Source organism: Mauremys reevesii, linkage group 12, assembly GCF_016161935.1.
Source record: "Mauremys reevesii isolate NIE-2019 linkage group 12, ASM1616193v1, whole genome shotgun sequence".
In the NCBI taxonomy this organism is placed as follows: Eukaryota; Metazoa; Chordata; order Testudines; family Geoemydidae; genus Mauremys; species Mauremys reevesii.
The window spans coordinates 46,431,145-46,446,906 of record NC_052634.1 but is presented as its reverse complement, the minus strand read 5'-3'; the positions used below and the strand labels follow the sequence as shown (position 1 = coordinate 46,446,906).

The 15,762-nt window shown below is 56.3% G+C and overlaps 2 non-coding genes across 2 annotated transcripts; one reads left to right on the top strand and one right to left on the bottom strand.

The window, feature by feature from the left end:
* Positions 1 to 212: 212 nt before the first annotated feature.
* TRNAR-CCU lies at positions 213 to 285 on the top strand. Its single transcript has one exon. It is a non-coding gene; the product is annotated as a tRNA-Arg (tRNA).
* Positions 286 to 3,593: 3,308 nt separating this feature from the next.
* On the bottom strand, positions 3,594 to 3,667 carry TRNAI-AAU. The gene has a single exon. It is a non-coding gene; the product is annotated as a tRNA-Ile (tRNA).
* Between the last annotated feature and the right edge of the window lie 12,095 nt (positions 3,668 to 15,762).

The window sequence follows — 15,762 nt, the reverse complement described above, 5'->3', positions numbered from 1 at the left end:
GGGAGCGGTGACTCTAGGGTGGGGTTCTTCTCTAAAGATGGCTGGCAGAAAGGTGGTGCTCAGCTCTGTCAGGGACCTGCCCAGGTGCCTCGCTGCCAGGGGATGCAGACGTTTCTGTAAGGCCATTAAATGGGTATTTGGCTTCTGAATGAATGTGAGGAATGTGCAATCCTGACAGGGAATTTCCATCCCTCTTTCCATTCCTTTTCAGGGCCCCAGTGGCCTAATGGATAAGGCATTGGCTTCCTAAGTCAGAGATTGTGGGTTCAAGTCCCATCTGGGGTGGAAAAACTCCTTTCTTCTTGTATATTGCAACAAAGCCTTGGTGTTATTTTCACCAAGGAAGCTGGGAGACGTTTGAACCCAAAGTACTGGATCTTGGGAGCAATCCCCCAGAAACGGCATCTTCCACTTGACAAATGCTTTCTAGACCCATCAGTAGCAAACAGTTAATACTAGTGTGTGTCTGAGAATAGAAGGAAGGGGAGTGTTTACTCCGACACCTCAGCGAGTGAAACAGACAGAAAGAGCAAGGCCGTCCTGAAAGAGAATGGATCTGTCTGGAGACAAAGCAGAACCTGAGAATGAGCAACAGTGTGAAAAGAAGAACTTCAAATGTGTGTTAGGTGTTAGTTAGGTTGGTCTGACAAATTTCAAGAATATACCAATGCTCGTAGACTGATGCGGACACTGGCTGCTTCTGATCTTTTACTGAGAATTCATTGAGAAATATTTTCCTTAACTATGTTATGGAATATTAGGTGGGCTATGAAGGCACCATTCCTCCTGCTTTCACCCTTCGAGACAACACAGCTACATGGCATGCGGCCAGTGCTCACCTTCCAGTCAACTGCTAGAGAAGACAACACAGACAGGGATGGCAGCAGGGCAGACTGGAGCTCCGCGGAGATGGTGGGACCAGGTCTCATCAATGGGGAGGTGGCCACCCCAGCATGCACAAGGCTGAGCCAGTAAGTGCGGCGTGTGCTCCACGGTGCCCCTACTCCCTGCATGTGGTGGTGGAGGGCAGTTACTGAGTTCGGTTGGTTTGGGAAATTTAGGGCTTGGCTACACTTTCAGAGGTAGAGCGCTGGGAGTTAAACCACAGCAGGGAAACCGCTGCCGTGTGTTCACACTGACAGCTGCAAGCGCACTGGAGTGGCCACATTAGCAGCTCTGGCAATGCCACAGAGAGCAGTGCAGTGTGGTAGCTATCCCAGTGTGCAAGTGGCTGCAACGTGCTTTTCAAATGGGGGACGGGGGTGGAGTGTGACAGGGAGTGTGTTGTGTGTACGTGGGGGGAGTGACAGTGTGTTTGGGGGGCTGAGAGTGTGTCAGCATGCTGTCTTGTGTGTTCGGACAGCAGCAGACCCCCACCTCCCCTCATACACACTCACAACAGCAGCATTCCACACTGATGGTTGCTTTGTCCCAGAGCAGATAAGCAGCCGGCTGTCAGAAACGGAGCTTTGAAAGGGGATATCCGCATGCCTGCAGCCGATTTCAAAACAATGACCAGAGTGGGCACTTGACTTCAGGGGATTATGGGACATTTCCTGAGGCCAAACACAGTGCAGTGATGCAACACGTCATCCACACTGATGCCCGGGTATTTCAGCAGGGCTCAGCGAGCTTTATACTTCTCATGGAGGTGGATTACCAGGAGCGCTCCAGCTGCAGAGCCCAGGTGCTCCATGTGCCTTGCGAGTGTGGACACCTCAGGAGTTAGGGCGCCCGGGGCTGCTTTAATGGGCTCTAACTTGCAAGTGTAGCCAAGCCCTTAGACTTTGTCACTTGTGTGACTTACTTGTGCTATTGTAATAAATACAATAGACGTGCAATGGTCAGAAATTGCACCAGCATAGAAGTATATTAAAGGGAAACCCTAAGGAAATTAAGAGTTTAAATTATCCTCCACATGTCCCGTGTCCCACTAAAATGAATCCAACCCACAGGGCACGTGGGCAGAAGTATCGGTGTCAGGATGCTACATTGTTAGCACAGTAAGGCCATGGCTACACTTGCAAATTTGCAGCGCTGCAGCAGGGTGTGAAAACACACCCTCTCCAGCGCTGCAAATTGCGGCGCTGCAAAGCGCCAGTGTGGTCAAAGCCCCAGCGCTGGGAGCCGCGCTCCCAGCGCTGTCCGTTATTCCCCACAGGGAGGTGGAGTACGGACAGCGCTGGGAGAGCTCTCTCCCAGCACTGGCGCTTTGACTACACTTAGCGCTTCAAAGCGCTGCCGCGGCAGTGCTTTGAGGTGCTAAGTGTAGCCACAGCCTAAATGAAGCTGCAAAATAAATGATGTTTAAATGACCTCACTCTATTTTTTACAATCCGGTATTAAGAGGTAATAGATACAGATGGACACCAGGCAGGGTCGTTTGGAGGATGAAGCCTTTATGCTTCCATCCCCCACCACTGTCAAGTTTTAGCAAATTGGGACAAGTCAGCAAATAAGAACAACCTGAGGTCTCAGTAACTGCTGCAGGTAGCAAAGTCCTACAGGGAGCAGTTTCTGGCACTACACCTGCGCAGCTCTGCTCCCCAGCTCTTCTCGGGCTCCTGCTCTCTCCTTAGCTCTGCCCCACTCTGGCCCAGGCAGTTCCAGTTCCCACGGAGGATGGGACCCCCCGGCCTGGTGACTCCCTCATTACACTGCCTGGCCTGTCAGTGCGGCTAACTTGGAGATTTGGCCTCTCCCCTTTTTCACCTGGCCCCAGCCTGTGTGTGTTTTCCCATTTGGAGGCATTTGGAAGTCTGGAAGGGGAGCCAAAAGAGGAGTCTTTTCACAAGCAAGTTGGTTTTGTGCACAGGTAGGGCCCTTGGCCGTAAAGCTTAGCTCCATCAGTGCGTCTGCATGGGGTTCCTCCAGTGCCTCAAGAGCCCGTGCTAAACTCTCGGTGTGGGCGTTTGGCTTGCGCCAGTCAGAGTGCCGTGCCTGCGTCTTCCCAGGGCCGGCTCCCGTGAGGGAGGCGTGCATAACTTGGGAGGAAAGGGGTAGAAGAGAAAGCAAGTGAAGCTGACTTCGAGTGGTGGTGCCCCTGGGTGGAGTGGTCCTCCTGCTCCTTCCTGTCGGAGGGGTGGGCTCGAGTGTGGGCTTGGGGGGTCTGGCTGTGGGAGGATGGTGTCCAGGGAAGTCCCAAAGGTCACCCTGCGCTGGCGGAGTGTGAAGCCTCTCCCCTAGGTTGGGGTGCCGAGTATTAAGCCTTCCTCTGTGGCTTGGGCTGGGGAGCGTGATCCGGCATCGGGTCCATTTGGGTGGAGCTGGCGGCCGGCAAGAATTCGGGCCATCAGGTCAACCCTCTGTGGACAATGGGGGCGAGCCGGCAGGCCTGTGATTTTGGCTTCGCGGGCGGGCAGCTCAAGCTTGGCCTCCTATGAGCCTGGAAGGGAGACGGCCGGGCTCACCTGTCTCCAAGTTCCTCTCAGGCAGCAGCTGGAGCAAGGAGCCCAGGGAGGCTTCCGGAACCTCGTCCTGCCCGGCGCCTGCGCCCAGCAGGGCTCTTGCCCGCTCCCGGCCCACCTGGTTTTGGCCTCTGCCACCCCTAGCAGTCAGCCAAAAGAGGAGAAACCACCCACCCACAACTACAGTGGCTAGCATGGTGCTTGAACCCATGACCTTGGTGTTATTAGCACCATGCTCTAACCAGCTGAGCTAGCCGGCCTGCAAGAAGGCTTCTCTTGCCTGACCCTTTTGGAAGGAGTCACTGGCTGGCGCGGGGAACAATGTGGCCTCCGTTATCGAATGAATGGATCAAGACACTGTCAGCCAAGGTAGGGGAATTAGCTCAAGTGGTAGAGCGCTTGCTTCGCATGCGAGAGGCAGACGGATCAATGCCCGCATTCTCCAGCGGCAAGGCAGCCGCAGGGACCTTCTCTTGCCCTTCTTTTAGAAGCCATGGACAGTCAGCCAGCTCAGCTCCTCCAGTGGCCTCCATCCCTCTCCCCGCTTGGCCTCCCAAAAGGCCAGCCCTTGCGGAGCACAAATCTTTTCCACCCCGGCCCTTCTCCCCCTTGCGCTGACTGGGAGGCTGGCGACAGCTGGGGGAAGTTAGCTCAAATGGAAGAGCATGGGAGAAGTAGTCAGACCCAGACACACATTCTCCAGCCTGCTCTGCTCTGCTGTGCTCTGCTGTGCTGGGCTCTAGTGGGGGACCTGCACCTTTCTTTCTGAGCTCTCACTGGAGCACAATCCCTTTCCTCCTCCCTCCCTGCTAGTCTACGCCAAGCTCATTGGCCGGGAGGGAGAGCCACTCAAATACAGAATTACTCACATCCCAGGGGTCCATGAAGGGAATGAGGAGATGGGCGGGGTGGCATGCGATACCAGCTCAGCTGAGACCGTGAGACCTCGCAGCCTCCTGATCTCAGGCAGCATGGCAGCCGTGGAGCAGAGCAGAGCAGAGCACGCAGGCAGCTTGGAGACAGCCAAAGCGGGGAAGGGCTGCGTTGGTCTGGAAGAGGGAGTCGGTGGCTGTCTATCCTGGCGGAGGCAGGGTCGTTTTGCTGTATGCTGGGCCAGGGGCCAGGGAGCCTGCTAGAGTTGCTGAGCTGGGCCTGCTCCTGGCTTTGCTTGGGTTAGAGGAAAGTGGTGAAGATAAGAACGGCCCTCCTGGGTGAGACCGATGGTCCATCTAGGCCACTATCACGTCTTCTGACAGTAACCGATGCCAGGCGCTTCAGAGGCAATGGCCAGAGCAGGCAATCGTCAAGTGATCTATCCCTGCGTTGTCTTCTGAAGTTTGGTGCTTGTTTCAGGGGCTAACTCTCAGCCCAGACACACTCCAGGGAGGGAGCGTTGGTGTTTGTGCCGAGGAGCGTGGCTGGGACTCGGACCCCCTTCCCCAGCTCTGGGTAGCGCCCCCCCTCCCCATTTCAGGCTGTGTCCAGCTTAAGGCCACAGAGCCCTTGCCTTTTTTTCCCGGTGCCTGAGAGTCAGGCCAGCTGCGGGGAATTAGCTCAAGCGGCAGAGCGCTCGCTTTGCATGTGAGAGGTAGTGGGGGACGCTGCCCGCATTCTCCGAGCCTGTCGACTAAGGGCTCCTGATGAGCGTGGTGGACGGGAGAGCCGGCCATCTGACTTTTGGCCTTGCTGCCCTTAGCGGTCAGGCCGAAAAATCAAAAGCCATCCTCCCCAGGCCCACAGCCACCCAGGGGCTCCTCTGCACCAGGACTGGCTTTCGGAAGTGCGTGGCTTGTACTCACTGGGTGGTGCTCCGAGTCTTCGGCAGCAGGTCCTTCACTCACTCCAGGTCTTTCGCGGCACTGAAGGACCCGCCGCTGAAGTGCCGCCGAAGACCCAGAGCGCCGCTAGGTGAGTAAAAATTAAAAAGGCGCCTCTATCCAGGGAAGGGATTCTCACTGGACGTGGGGCCCTCTTAGGCGCGGGGCCCTATTCGGAGGAATTGGTGGAATAGGCCTAAAGCCGGCCCTGCTCTGCACCATCTTGCCTGAGCGAGTGGAAGTGGAGCCTGGAACTGAGCTGAGGCGCTGAGGGTTATTTGCTCTGCGCGCTTCACACGGAGGTAAAAACACGGGGCACAGATCTTTGAGCACAACCCTTGTCCTGAGGAATGGAGGGGGCTGCACAAAGAGAGACCAGCTCTCCCTGGCGGGGCTGCAGCGGCTCTTCACAGGGTCAGTGCCACTGGCAATTCGTACCAGAGTTTTGCCGGCCTCCTTTCCTGGCCTGGCTCCCCTCCCTTTAGGGAGACTGGTGGCCCCAAACTTCCCAGAAACCATCATAGTGAGGCCAACCTGAGCACAGACACCTGCTCAGCACCCCGGGGTGCAGCCCTGAACTCCGGCAATCAGCTACGCTCAGCTGCCCACCCAACAAGCGTTACACGCAGGAGACTTCGTGCCCCGCGTGTTCAGGTCCCTCCCAGTGCCAGCTTTAAACTCCACTGCTCAGTTCTAAGCTTTGGCCACACGGGGGCAGCCCGGAGCTCAGCCAATGCCTCCCGTTGCTGGTTGCGTTTCCCGCTCCCCGTGGCGGGTTCACACCCCGCAGGCAGATCTCTGAATCAGAGCCGAACCATTCCCCAAATCCAGCGCTTTAGCAGCAGCTTTGCTAGGAAAGCGCTGACGTCCCCAAGTAACGTAAGAGCCAGAGCGCCGTGTCCAGGATCTTCTATTGGGCCCCTCACCGTGGTGTCTGTCAGGCGCAAGGAGAAACCAGGGAAATGTTTTCATGGCGTTTAAGGGCAGAAGGGGCCATTAGCTCAGCTGGTCTGACCCCCGAATAACACAGAATTACACCATGACACGTATTGATCCCACAGACCTTAGATAGATCAAAGCGTTTCAGCCTCAGGAAGGAGGCTAAACTGGGTACCAGAGGCAGCGAACAAGGGGCCCCCAAGGCAATGGCAGGGAGCTGACGAGGTGAAATATGCCCCGATGATCCCAGCAGGCGACCCACCCCCATGCCACAGATGTGGGAGTCCCTGTTCCTCCTGCCCTTAAGAATCTCTGGTGGTAAGTGGGTCCCCCCAGTTCCCCAGATAAGAATCCTCCATGTGGTTTCCCTGGCTTCACCTCCAGATAAGAACATTGTGTGGAGGGGGTGGGAGGCAGGTTGTCTGGCAGATCTGTAAAGGGGGACTGTGTCTCCCTGTCTGGCCCAGGCTCCTGGGAGGAAGTGATCTCAGTGTGTCTGGCTGTCTCCATTCCTCACACCCATAAGAATCCCTGGTGTGGGGGTGCACCCTAGACCATTAAGGATCTCTGGTGGGTGGGTGTCTCTCTCGCCCTAGTCAGGATCTCTGGGGCGTGGCTATATAAAAAGAGACTTTGACTCACCCAGGCTGGGCTGCCATCATGGGACAGACCAGGTCCTTCTGTGGAGGGTTTGCGTTCCTCCAATGATGTGATCTCAGTGTGTGTGGGTGTCCCTGTCCCTTCAACCCTTAACAATCCCTGGTGCGTGGGTGCGCTGGGCCCCATTACAATCCCCTCTGTCTTACCCCCCATGAGGGATCCGGTGGATGTGGGTGTTCTCCACGCTACTGGGGGTGTCTGGTGCCCCTGTCCCTCCTGGTTAATAGTGGAGTGTGTGGGTGTCCCCCCGCCCATTAAGGATCCGTGTTGTGCGGATGCCCCCGTTCTTCTCATTAAGAATGGTGCAACGGAGCATATGGGTGTGTCCCCCACCCCATGAACTAGCTCCCATGAATGGTTCCCCTGCTCCCATCCAGGCTCTGTGGGTGTCACTGTTCCGCTTTTCAAGACCCGTGTTGCAGGGGGCGTCCTTCCCCCCAAGTCAGAATCCCCAGCGTGTGGGTGCTCCCATCCCCCCTCCAGGCTCTGCGGGGGGGGGGGGTGTCTTAAAAGAGACTGTGTCTCACTGTCTTGCCAAGGCTACGCTGCAGGTGCTACTCACAGGCACAACCCCACTACTGATAGGCACAGGAGTTTTGACCTGCTCTGTTTCCGACCTGGGCCAGTTCACCCCTCCTTAGGCAACCTGGAGACCCCAAGTTTCCCTGGGATCACCATATTGATGCTGAACTTAGTGCGGACACCCGAACGGCACAGCCCCCTGCAGCCCAGAACTCCTGAGCGCAAGCGATTCGCCAGCCTCAGCCTCCCCAGGAGCTGGGATCACAGGCACCAGCCACAGAGCCCGGCTTGTTTTGCAGCTTGGCAGCTGGAGCTTTAAACTCTGCTTGTGAGCTCTGTGCCTTGGCCAGACGGGGACAGCCTGGAACTGGAAAATGCTCCTGCTTCCCCCGTCCCCGTCTCATGTCGAGCTGCAGGCGCCGCTGTCCTGCCAGGTAAGATCCCGGATGTTTCGGTGCCCCCCATCCCCCGCCCAGGTGTCTGGGTACCTCTGCCCCCCATACAGAATCCTGGATGTGTGGGTGTCCATCCCTCTGCAGAGGATCCCGGAGTGTGGATGCCCTTGTCCCCCCCTACAAGATCCTGGGTGTGTGGGTGCCACTCTCCCCCCCCCCCCCGTAGATCTCTGGTGGGTGGGTCCCCAGGGTGTGAGCGCTCCCATTCCCCGATACAGGCTGGGGGGGGTATAACTGGCTCTCCCTGTCCTGCCCAGGCGGTGCTACAGCAGCTGTTCACAGGGGCAGCAACCCCACTGTCACCCTGCAGCTTTAACCTGCTCCAGGGGTGACCTGCTTCACCCTCCTGTGGGAGCCTGGGGACCCCGAACTTCCCAGAGTCACCTGATTGATGCCGAGCTTAGCACAGACACCGGCTCAGCATGGCAGGGTGCAGCCCTGACCATAGGCGGCAGGTTTGTATAATTTTTGGTGGGGCCCAAAATGGTGGTGCCCCCCGCCACTCCCGCCCTGTAAGCCGATATAAAATGAAACTACAACACGTCAGTACCACAAGATTACAACGTTGGAGAAGGGGTAGGGGGTTCCAGGGGCCAGTCAAGGGACAAGGTGCTGGGGGGGTTGGATGGGGCAGTGGTGTGGAGGGGCAGTCAGGGGACAGGCAGCAATTGGATAGGCATGGGAGTCCAGGGGGTTTATCAGGGGACAGGTAGGGGTGGGGTCCTGGGGGAAGTTGGGTGGGGTCTCAGGAGGGGGCAGTTGGGGACAAGGAGAAGGAGGCTTAGATAGGGGCTGGGGTCCCAAGGGGCAGTTAGGGGCAGTTGTCTCAGGAGTGGGTAAGGGGACAAGGACCAGTGGTGCTTAGATAGGGGTGGGGTTCTGGGGGCAGTTGGGGCAGGGGTCTGGGAGGGGGCAATCAGCGGCCAGGGGCTGGGATTCAAAGGGCTCTGAGCTGCTGGCAGCCGCGGGGAGCCCTGAGCCCTTTAAATCCCAGCCGCCGCGACAGGGATTCAAAGGGCTCTGGGCTCTCTGCCCCTGCGGGCAGCCCAGAGCCCTCTGATTCCCAGCCGCGGCTGGGATTTAAAGGGGCATAACCTAGCTCCAAATATTGGTGGAGCAGAGCCCCTGATTTTGAATATTCCTGGGGCTTTAGCTCCACGAGCCCATATAAGTTGGCGCCCATGGCCCTGACCCCTGACAACCAGCTTCCCTCCGCCTCCTGCTGCACAGCGAGGATCCCACGTGAGAGCCTTTGTGCCCCGCGTGTCCAGCCAGGTCCGTTCCAGCTCCAGCTTTCAACTCTGCTTGTGAGCTCCCATCTCCGGCCACACGGGGGCAGCACTAACGGCCTCATCTAAATTTGACCCTTTAGACCGCAGATTATAACCCAGTGGGCAGATTATAGCCCAGGAAGCCAAATCCTTCCCCAAACTGACAGCTGAAGCAGAAGATCCCCTTGGAAAGATCAGGAATTTTGCCTTTAAAAACAAGGAAAATGTGAATTGGTCTCTTCTGTCTACAGCGAGAGACTGAAGAAACTCAATTGATTTCATTGACTGGAGGTTAAGAAGGGATTTAGTCACTGATTTTAAATACACAGTTTTAAAAATTCCCAGAGGGGGGAATATCTGATTTTAAAGGGTTCTTTAATTCACCAGACAAAGGTTGAACACGACCCCCTTGGTTTGCAGTCAATGTCACAAAACGCCAACTGGAAATTACCATTTTTTAACCGTGAGGCTAATTATCTAGTGGAACAAGTTCTGTGCAGGAAATGGTTAAATCCCCATCACTGCCCTGTGTAAATGAAGACCGCAGCTCTTGCTGCAAGACACCTGGAGTGTGGGTGTCCCTGTTCCCCCTTCAGAATCTCTGGTACATGGTGCTTCCCTCCTCCCAGTTCAAGATCCCCATCATGTGGGTGCTCCTATCCAGGATCTCCGGTGGGTGTCTCTGTCCCCCACCCCATGAACTAGCTCCCATGTGTGGTTTCCCTGCCTGCCCCCATCCGGGATCTGTTGGTGTCTCTGTTCCCCTTTTCAAGATCCGTTTTGCTTGGGTGCGTCCCTCACCCCAAGTCAGAATCCCCAGCATGTGGGTGCTCCCATCCCCGCATCCAGGCTCTGCAGGGGGTGTCTGTAAAAAAAGAGACTGTGTCTCACTGTCTTGCCCAGGCTACACTGCAGGGACTATTCACAGGCGCAATCCCACTACTGATCAGCACGGGAGTTTTGACCTGCTCCATTTCTGACCTGGGCCGGTTCACCCCTCCTTAGGCAACCTAGGGACCCCAAGCTTCCCCGGGATCAGCATATTGATGCTGAACTTAGTGCGGACACCCGATCGGCACAACCCCCTGCAGCCCAGAACTCCTGAGCTCAAGCGATCCGCCGGCCTCAGCCTCCCCAGGAGCTGGGATCACAGGCACCAGCCACGGAACCCGGCTTGTTTTGCTGTCTGGCAGCTCGAGCTTTAAACTCTGCTTGTGAGCTCTGTGCCTTGGCCAGACGGGGACAGCCTGGAACTGGGAAATGCTCCTGCTTCCCCCGCCTCCGTCTCATGTTGAGCTGCAGGCGCCGCTGTCCTCTGATGTAAGATCCCGGAGGTTTCGGTGCCCCCCATCCCCTGTCCAGGAGCCCAGGTGTCCGGGTACCTCTGCCCCCCATACAGAATCCTGGGTGTGTGGGTGTCCGTCCCTCTGCAGAGGATCCCGGAGTGTGGATGCCCTTGTCCCCCCCTACAAGATCCTGAGTGTGTGGGTGCCACTCTCCCCCCCTAGAAGATCTCGGGTGCGTGGGTGGGTGCCCCTGTTCGCCCTTACAGCATCCCTGGTGCACGGGGGCCTCCCTCCGTCCCAACTCAGGGGCCCCAGGGTGTGAGTGCTCCCATCCCCCGATACAGGCTGGGGAGGGTATAACTGGGTCTCCCTGTCCTGCCCATGCGGTGCTACAGCAGCTGTTCACAGGGGCAGCAACCCCACTGTCAGCCTGCAGCTTTAACCTGCTCCTGGGGTGACCCATGCGGGTCGGGAGTGACGGGCACCAGCAGAGCTGTGAGTCTGGAGGTCAGGACTGGGATAGCAGGGGCTGCAGGTCAGAAGTGAGGGGCACCGTCAGAGCTGGTTGACGCCTAAGGGGCTGCGGGTCGGGAGTGAGGGGCACCAGCAGCGCAGTAACTGGGGAGCTCAGCGAGGAATCGAGGGGCCTGTGGGTCGGGAGTGAGGAGCACCAGCAGAGCTGTGAGTCTGGAGGTCAGGACTGGGATGGCAGGGGCTGCGGGTCGGGAGTGAGGGGCACCCACAGAGCTGTGAGTCTGGAGGTCGGGACTGGGAAAGCAGGTGCTGCGGGCCGGGAGTGAGGGGCACCAGCAGAGCTGTGAGTCTGGAGCTCAGGACTGGAATAGCAGGGGCTGCGGGTCGGGAGTGAGGGGCACCAGCAGAGCTGTGGGTGTGGAGATCAGGATTGGGATAGGAGGGGCTGCGGGTCGGGAGTGAGGGACACCGGTAGCACAGTGACTGGGGAGCTCCGCGGGAAGCCCAGTCGCTGCAGGTCGGGAGTGAGGGGCACCAGCAGAACTGTGGGTCTGGAGATCAGGACTGGGATAGCAGGGGCTGCGGGTCGGGAGTGAGGGGCACCGTCAGTGCTGGGGGGAACCAAGGGGCTGCGGGTCGGGAGTGAGGGGCACCAGCAGAGCTGTGGGGCTGGAGATCAGCACTGGGATACTATCCAGCCTAATGGTAAGTGATGCCCAGCTGAGCCCATGGCCAGTACGTCCTGCTCCACCCACGGCCGGGCTGGGAGTCAGGACTCCTGGTTCTTCTCCCCAGCTGTGGCAGGGCAGTGCTGACTAGTGGTTAGAGTGGGGGTTGGGAGCCAGGGTATCCGGGTCCCACCGCTGGCTCTGGGAAGGGAGTGGGGGCCAGTCTTGTGCACCCCGTGGCTTGAAGTGGTTTCCATCCTGTGCAGGGTTTACAGTTTTGTTCACTGGCTCTCAGCACCTCCCACTATACAAATTGTCCCAGTGCCGCTGGGTCTAGTGGTTAGAGCCGGGGAGGCCGGGAGCCAGGCAGGGGCGGTGGGTATAAGGGGCCCGGGGAGGCACCTGGCCTGTGCTCCACCCAGAGGCCCTGCTCCCACTCGTCCTCTCCCCCGCAAGGCCCCATCCTCACTTCGCCCTTTCCCAAGCTCCATCCGGCCACATGGGGCTGTGGGGGGAGAGGCTGGGGGTGCAAACGGCAGCGCGGCAGGCGGGGGGGCCTTGGGGTGGGGGCGAAGAGGCACAAGTGGCAGGGCCTCGGGGGAAGAGACGGGAGAGGTGGGCGGGGGGGGTCAGGGGAGTGGAACAAAGGGGTTCTGGGGGGGGCGTGGGGGCGGGGCTGAAGGGGGGTGTGGGCGGGGCGGCCGGGGGAGTGTGGGCGGGGTGGAGGGGGCGTGTGGGCGGGGCGTGGGCCCGAGGAGGCTGAGTGGCCCCAGGCCTGGGGGAAGAGCCACAGTCCGGCCCGCCCAGCCTCCCAAGTGGAGGAGTCCCAAGCTGCCCATGGAGCCAGGACTCCTGGGTTCTATTCCTGGCTCTCCCCCAGACTCCCAATCTGAGCTGGTGCAGCCCATCTCGCCCTCCCTGGTGCCTCAGTTTCCCCCGTGTGAGACGGGTCCCAGTGTGAACGGCTGCAGCGCCGTGGAGAATCTCGTCCCTTCTCCTGGCGGCTCCTTGGTAGCCCTGGGGAAGCAGCCAACTGCTGCAGCCCCTGGCTCCCGTCTGGGCAGCCCGGGGTGGGGGTGGGATCTGGGCAATGGGAAGAAAGAATCCCCCCTTCCCCCACCCCACCCCGGGGACATGGGGGGAGGCTGGTGCTGCGGGGGCAGGGAGTCCTGCAGCCCTCGCAGGGGAGAAGGGGCAGGTTCCCGGCTTGGCTGCTGATGGGGGCGGGGTGGGGGGCACTGCTGGACTGGGGGCTCCCCCCTGCGGGGTGGAGATGGAGCACGGCCTGCTGGGAGCGGACGTCTCCTCTGGATGGGGGAGGGTGACACTGGCCAAATTGTGGGAGCCCCTGTCCCCCCCCCCAGACAAGGGAGGGGCCTCTCAGCCTTGCCGGCTCGTCTCTCTTTCACCAGGATCGGACCAGCACCTGGCCTGGCCCAGACCCCTTCCTCAGCGCCAGCAGCTGCCCATTGTGGGGAGTGGAGCGGCCGGGGAGTGGGGGCCTCTCAAGCCCCCCGGGGAGCAGGGCCGGGGCACTGGGGGGCAGAGGCTGCGATGGGGGTGTTAGCCAAAAGGGCTCGTTTCCCCCTGGAGCTTACCTAATTACACCAAGGAGGCACGGAGACAGGAAGACGAGTACCACACCCTTTATTGATCGGTCAGCTGAGCGGGTGTTCCTCTCGGCTAGTGCCAGAGAAAGAGACACACCTTTCATGGCCAAACGGCCTACCTTTATAGCCGGTAACAAACAACTTAGCCTACGTTTGTCTACGTCATTTGGTTGACCTATAAACCCTGTGGATAATTGGGTACGCAGGATACATATATCATTTTGTGGGGGCTACAAGAGACATACAGCTGTTGAGGATACATTTGTCATTCTGAAGGGGACACAAGATACATCCGTTGACCCTTTGTACTAGATACTTTGGATGCATACATGTGAACGCAGCTGCATACACTTGGGGAGCCAACATATACTTGGGGAGCCAAACAAAACTGATAAGCGAAATAGCTGACTTAGGTAGATACACAGCCTTCAGTCTAATGAGTTCTGTAAGCTTTCCAACACAGTTTGGACAAGCATAACATAACTTTGGTTTACTCAGGCCTAATACGGAAAGGCTTCATTAGCACTATGATTTTTCCAACAACTCCCCCCTTTGAGAATACTCACCAAACCTTTTGGCTGAGTTTTCTCACACTTTGAGGCCAAAAAGCAATGAAGCTCTGCAGAAATATTTACAACTGCTCTTTTAAGCTTAGTCACCCCCAACCCAGGAATGAATGCATGGACAAAAGAGTGGAACCTTGTTCATTTAACAACTAAGGGATCGGGGCACTGACTATAACTCAGGTAGGCATACTCAATGGTTTAATTTCCCAGAAGCCTCGGTGAATAATTTAGTCCCATATGCATCCTCCCCATGGACCCGGCAGGATTCGGTATGTGGGAGCCCACATCCACCCTAACCGGTCCATATGCTTGGAAGGAGCACTGTAAATGTACACACTTTCATCCAGAAAGTGTCCAAATATGTTTCCATGACCACAGATCAGATGGTACTTCAGATGTGTCTGTAAGGGCAGTGGGCCAAGTCTGGTGCTCAAGATTACTCCAAATGGCCATCAGCTGGTCATTCAGGAAATCCTGGATTTCTAAACATACTAGATCCCACTGCAATGCCTTCCCAGTCTTAGTGATATTTAACACCATTTCTGTCAGTAACTTCTGGGTCATAGAACTAAGGGTGGAAATGACATGTAACTCACCAGCTCCAGCCTGTACTTAAGATAGCTGAGCTTAAAAAATAAGGCTAGTGGCCCTTTCTAGTCGGCCCAATTTCTTATTATGTTCTTGGCTTTGAAAAATAATTCAGATGACTGCAACACTATTGGCCCCAGCCCACAGGGATCTGGTCAATTCCCCTTTCTCCAGAGGAAATAACCCAGGCTCTTTGTTGTGCTAATCTAATGGCAGCCCCTTGTGAGCAATCTGGGTATGTAAAAGTGATCTGAAAACTGGATAAAGGCAATGTCATTTAAAATCCAATTAGGGAGGGCAATACATACTAAAGGATTTATCCAAAACACAGGGCGCAGCCTGTAGAATAAACCCCAAAATTCAATTAATACCACATTTCCAAACAGGATCCCACAAGTTTCTTCCTGCCAGTGTAGAATTTTTGTTTCTTTACCAGGGTCAGTTCTCAATGTCCTTTTTAGTCAGGAATTCCTGGACTTTGGCAATGTCAGTGGAGTGAGTGTTTTTTTTTTCTTCTTTCCCCAAACAGTTGTAGTTCAGCATTCTACAGGGGAGGGATTAGGAATACACCAGCCTGTAATGGTTTTTGATTCTTCTAGAAAAGTTCAAAGGCACAGTAGGTCTGTCAGCGGACAAGGGAGAGGTTAGCTAGCACGTCCCCTTGACCGTTGTCCCTGCTGTCCAGAAGCACAGTTGAACTAGAAGAAAGAATAGGCTAATCATATAGGAGAGTTCTCCTGATGTGGACGGGTCTTTTTGCAGTGAGAATCATGGGTCCAAGCAGTCAGTTTTTGGCATTTCACAGCGGTGTTGGTAATCAGCAGGACTCAATAAGGGCCTTTCCAGCGTGGAGCCAAAGCAGTCTTTTGTTGGTGGACCTGTACATTGATCCGGTCTCCAGGTTCCATGGAATGGCAGGGCTGCTAGGGTCTTCGGGTAGTGCGTCTTTACCTGTGTAAAAAGGAAACCTAACACATTGCATTAGTGTCTTTGCAGATTGTACAGCCCCCCTTTTCTGGTTGTTAGCCAAGTGTCCTTGAACGAAGTCAGTGTATTTTTTTTTTTTTTTTTTTGGACTGAGCGTGCTAGTTAAAGTGTTTCTCATTTAACTGGGTCTTTTTCCTTTCCCTTTTGGCTTCCTTTTTAACCTACAAAAGGAAACTTTTACTTTTTACTTATACACCTTTTGTTAACAATGAACACATACACATTGCTGTTATACAGTACATTAGTCTTATTATTTAATGTATGCCACATATACCCTTCTACTAAAATAACCTTATTACAGAGCTTTGGAACAACAAGCCAGGACAAGCACACCCACTTTGAGGAGTTCATTTAATACAAGCTCTAGTTCAATAGCTTCCCACCATCCCCAGCCCTCTGGCTAGAAATCTGAGGTAGCCAGAAGGATCCCATGTACAATATGGGGAGTGGGTTAACTTTTTATGTCCTTGCTTCCAAAGACTGTTAGTATGCAATTTGGCCAATGCAGTTTT